The sequence below is a fragment of the Poecilia latipinna genome, unplaced genomic scaffold, assembly GCF_001443285.1.
Source record: "Poecilia latipinna isolate Pla-1442-1.1 unplaced genomic scaffold, P_latipinna-1.0 Scaffold3272, whole genome shotgun sequence".
Lineage (NCBI taxonomy): Eukaryota > Metazoa > Chordata > Actinopteri > Cyprinodontiformes > Poeciliidae > Poecilia > Poecilia latipinna.
In genome coordinates this window covers 31684-36995 of record NW_015115888.1, presented here as the reverse complement: position 1 = coordinate 36995, position 5312 = coordinate 31684, and the positions used below count along the sequence as shown (strand labels likewise).

Sequence of the window (5312 nt, the reverse complement as noted above, 5' to 3'; positions counted from 1 at the left end):
GCTGAAGATAAAGATTCTTTCTATGATGAAGATCCTTAATATTACTATATCCTCTGAATGGGACAGATGAAAAGTTATCAAACCAATTGTCACTGCTGTTAGTAATCCTGATTGTCCAGATTGTTTTTTTTTATGCTGTAAGTGCTGTTTTTAAAGCCATGTGGAAAACACCTTATAAGAGGCCTGAGTTTACCTTTTGAATCAGATCAGACGAAATGACCTGCAGAACTTCCTTAAAGAAAGTGGTAGGTAGGAGATCACAACAGCAGGAGGCGGAGCTTTATTGATTCATGAATTCTTCTTGATTTATAAATATTTTATGTCTATGTTGGTAGAATTGTGTTTTTTTCAGCTTTTATTTTGATTAGACATAGCACAGGTACTGGATTTAATGTTTATGTGCAGATTAATTCTCTAATTGTTACATTTTATCTGTGAAGAAGTTAGTGAATTTACTGGAGTGCAGTTCAGATTCTACAATCACAGGAGGTTCATCTTTCAGTCTAGCAGTTAACTTCAGTTTATGAGACCCACTAAGCTGCAGATTTGTCAAGGTTTTCCTTCCTTCCTTGAAATGGGGAAAAGATTCTGCATCTGGGATTAAGTGTTTGTAAATAATTAACATAACCTCACTTCAGAAACCCTGAAGGGTAAGATGACTGTTTTGTTTTTTTTTTCCTTTAATACCAAAGCCGTTGGATGGCAACACAATAATAAAAAACGATTCCAAGAATTGACTGACTTTGTTTTTGGTCAAACAAAAGATTCTGGGTCAAACCATCAACACTTTTAGTCACCAACGTGGCATTTAGGAAATGTACACAGGAAACTGGGCCACAATGTGGGGCCATTAAACAACAAGACTTCATATGGACTTAATAATAGGAGATCCCTAATATATAGAAAAATTCATATTGAGGAGCCCTTCCTGCTGCATCTGAGTCACAAATTATTTAGTTATTTACTCCTTTTTATTAATTTTCACTGTTGCATTTTAAGTATAATTCTTTAAAAATGTATGTTTTTTTTTTTAACTTGTGAAAATTGTTTTTTTTATTAGAACATAGGATATTTATAGCGAAATTTGCTGAGTGACATAAAAAGTTCAAAATTGTGTCAGATTATTTACCTGTTTAATACTTAAGTAATAAATTCCTTGTGAGGACACATGGATTAAGTGCAGTATGTTTTTATAGTGATGCCCAGGAAAAACAAGGCCAGCGTGGATTTGTTATGATACGGCCATAAATATTATGGTTTGACACAGGAGAACAGATCAGCTGACATTTGGTGCCACAGCAAAGCAAATCAAACCCAACAATGATAAAACATTGTTGGGTCTTATCAACAATGCTGATAAAGAAGAATAATACAACAGATACTGTGCAGCCTTTCTCACAAAATAAGCACAATCTGTCAAAATGAGGGCCTTATAAAAGACGTTTTCTGTGATGTCTAAGTTACTTCATTTAAACAGGAAACATTCAAACTGCTACGACTAACAACTGGCTAAGTTTAGGTTAATATATTATGAAAAATATTAACATTATTGCACTCTTTTCACAACTCATCTTGATTTTATTTAGGTTGTGGTTTAAAACAATTTTTACAGCTAGATATCAGCTTGCTAAATTCATCTCACATTTAACTTTCAAAATGTGTTAATATAACTTTGCTGAGTTTGCTGCTGATACAGAACATAATGATCTGAAACAGAATTACAAAAACAAACACTACATCTACAAAATGTTTGGAAATATACCAACATGTTTTAAATACCAGAAATATTTTATTATCATTTTGTAGAGTTTATAAATGTATATTGGTTTAAATATTAAGCACACTTTTCACCCCCAAATTCATATAAGAGATTTTATCTCCTTAGCTACCACAATAACTCTAAAATATGTGAGGAAACATTGTCACTGATTCCAATTATTATACTCCCAATTTTTGACCAATTAGTGTGAAAAATGTAACGCCCTAAAGAGTGCTGTGAGTTGATTCTGCCTGTCTTACAGGTCACAAGAAATCCCTGCTGCTTCTGTTTCTCTGGCGACAACTACCTTGACTTTGGACACATGTGGCTGAGGTCAGACAGCTCGAAGACCTCCCTTGTAGTTAAAAGTTAAACAGCTCAAAGACAGTATCACTTATAGCTTTCCTCTGCAGAGATCATGTGTGCGTGTGTGCGTGTGTGCGTGTGTGTGTGTGTGTGTGTGTGTGTGTGTGTGTGTGTGTGCTTTTTTGTTTGCTTACGTGGATTTCCCAACACTTTGTCCAGCGGCCCTCATTTATCAGAGCTGACCTGTGATCTTATCAAAGTTTTTTTTTTATGTACAGCTGGGTTTTGAAGGTCATCACCCTGTAACAAGTCAAACACATAAAGTTCCTGTTGCAAAATTGCCGTTTCTTCTTTTAACCCAGAGTTCTTGGGGTTTAACTTATGTTCTTTGGCAGTGCAGAGTTCGCTTTGAACAACTCTAAGTAGAATAAGGTTTATTTGGCACAGCCTAAAAATTTTATTTAAATGCCACAGAAATACAGACCTATCATTGCCACAAATAGAAAGAAAGGAAGGAAGGAAGGCAACCGTGTAAGGATTAGTGGGGATAACCAATGGCTATGTGAATGGATGTGAAAATAGAGACTGAAACTGAGGTTAAAGAAAACCTCAGTTTAACTTGTGTGCTTTGGTACCTTTTGATCCCTTTTCCATCTATATGCCTTTGTATATAGGCCTTTGCACAGAGACAACATAATTATCTGTGTCTCAGATAATTATGTTAATCCTTTTTCAGTTTCATGTTGGTTCTTGTTTAATTTTTTCACTTCCTTCTGCTCCTGTGTAATATATATCAGCTTATTATGACTTCCTTCAAGATAATCCTCTGTTCACAGTCACAGGGAACAGAGAAGAGTGATTGCATCAGCTCTATACATGGCCTGGTTAAGAAAAAGAAAAACTATCAGAAAATTATAGCTCATGCTATTTTTTAAAGGAAGGGGAAAAAAGGAAAACCACACAGACATGAACAAGAATTGTCCTCATAAAAAGACAGAAGCTGGAAATTAATGTCAGAAAGTCAACTAAACAACAGAATATAGAAATACAGTCTGAAACATGTAAGACTACAAATTTGTTCTTCTTAAACTTGTTCTATCAAAGGTCACATAAGCTTTAAAACATATCAAACATTATCTTTGACATTATGTCACATTCAGTGATTGCACACGTTGAATGCTGTACAAACATCTGTGTATCAATTTCTATCTGTCAATCATTAGACAGTGATATGACATTCTTTAAACTATGTATCGTTTGAAGTGATGTAGAAAATGATTCCTTAAGCCAGGTTGCACTTTAACATTTTTGAAAGGAAGGAAAGAATCTGAAGGAACTCCTGGTTTTCTAATCCCACTTTGTAATCCGTCTTAAAAAGCTATGTAATTATGAAAGAATGTCCAAAAATAAAACAAAAATAAATCACTAAACATTTAATTTAGAGTATCAATTCACCTAAAGTCACTCACAGGTGTCAGACATTTAGTTTTCAAAAAAAAAAAAAGAAAATCATGGTTAATTAGGTTTTGAGTTCCCTTATAAACACAGCCAGGATCCAAGATCATGTGAAATTTTATCTGACAAGAAATGAGACAGTATCATTTCGCGGCTGAACAAAGAATCCCATGTTGTTCCAAAGAAAGCGTGTGTGCCTTCCTCAGAGGGTAATGCAACATTTACTTATGACAGAAGTTTAATAGATGATATTTCATTTCACCGCTCTAGCTTCTGCGTGTCAGTGTGCTATATAAGCAATATAGTAACACCTGCTCTTTCAAGGAAACTATGGCAGATGTGCACACTCTTTACCCCAGACTCCTTTAAGAAACTTCACCACAATACCTCTAAAACATATCAGAGATTCCGATTTTTATGCCTCCCATAATTTGTGTAAAAGTTACAAATCACGGGTGTGCTGTGGTGGCGCCGGGGTTAAGCACATCCCACATATGGAGACCTTAGTCCTCGACGTGGCCGTTGCAGTTTTGATTCTGAGCCGGGTGACCTTGGCTGCATGTCCTCCCCCTTCTCTCATCACCCACTTTCCTGTCAATTTACTATCAAATAAAGACCACTAAAGCCAATAAAACCTTAGAAACAAAAAAAAAGTTACAAAATCACACAGATAAATGAAAATCTGTTGTACTAGACCAATTAGTGTGAAAAATGTAACGCCTTAAACAGTGCTGTAAATATATACTGTGCTCTGATTGTGTCACAAGTAAAAAATCCTGCTGCCTTTTATCTGACAGCAAATGAGTCAGTAGCATTTTGCAGCTAAACTATTCATCACATATTGTTCCAAAAAAAAGGGTGTGTGCCTTCCTCAGAAGGTTATGCAACACTTAACTATGACAGAAGTTCAGTAGCTGATACTTCAATTCACTAGGTGTGTGTCAACTGCAGTTTTCTGACCAATCGCCAATTACTAATCTTTAAACAGCCTGACCTTCCGATTCTGATTTTTCTGATGCCAATTTATTTGGTCTGAAATGTTGCTGACAGTGTTTGTTTACTGCAAACATACAGACATGACCTAGTGGCCCGGTCTGTCAGTCAAAAACCTTTTTCATGGGAGATCAGAAGAGGACAGTGGTTTATTTTTAGACCTTTGCCAAGAAGGATAAGATCGTGGGACAAGATTGGCTTCACGTGTTTGTATTAGCTGATCACTGATCTCCCAAAATTAAGAAAATCGTAGTCAATAAATTGGTTCTCGCCTACATTTCACCTTTCTGTATTCTGTGCATCAGAGTGCTCGAATGATTATATAAGTTCTTGCTCTGTGAGGACTTCTCTTTATCCTGACCCACTTCCTAAGTGTGGAACCAAACCACAGAAATGAGGATTGTAAAAACCAATGCTTGTTTGTACTTTTTAAAATTATTAAAAGGGTGTTCACCTGCCTAGGATAGACAGCCAGATCTACGTGGCTCTTCCTGCTCAGGAGTCTTAAAAAAGCCAGGCCTTCATCTCTGAAAGTCGAGAAGTTGAGTCTTTCTCTGCAAAGTCACAGTTGTCAAGGTCATGCTCAAAGTGTTAACTGGAATCTACCACTTAAATGAAGCTGACATCATCATCGGCTTTATTTAAGGTATCTATCCTTGATGTAATAGTGGCAAGAAGAAAGGTTGCAGCATGTAAAGGAGGTGCTATAGTCAGATGAGACGAAAACTAAAAATTGTACCCACTGTATAGATAATAAAAAATCATTAAGTTCTGGCTCGTTATATTCTCTTGTGCTCCC

At 35.9% G+C, this 5312-nt stretch overlaps 1 long non-coding RNA gene across 1 annotated transcript in view; it reads right to left on the bottom strand.

Moving 5' to 3' along the window:
• The window catches only part of LOC106940542 (uncharacterized), a 19718-nt gene that overhangs the window by 6669 nt on the left and 7737 nt on the right, over window positions 1-5312 (bottom strand). The window contains exon 2 of the long non-coding RNA XR_001423127.1: window positions 4411-4414. This is a non-coding gene — a long non-coding RNA (uncharacterized LOC106940542). The remainder of the gene's footprint in view (window positions 1-4410; window positions 4415-5312) is intronic.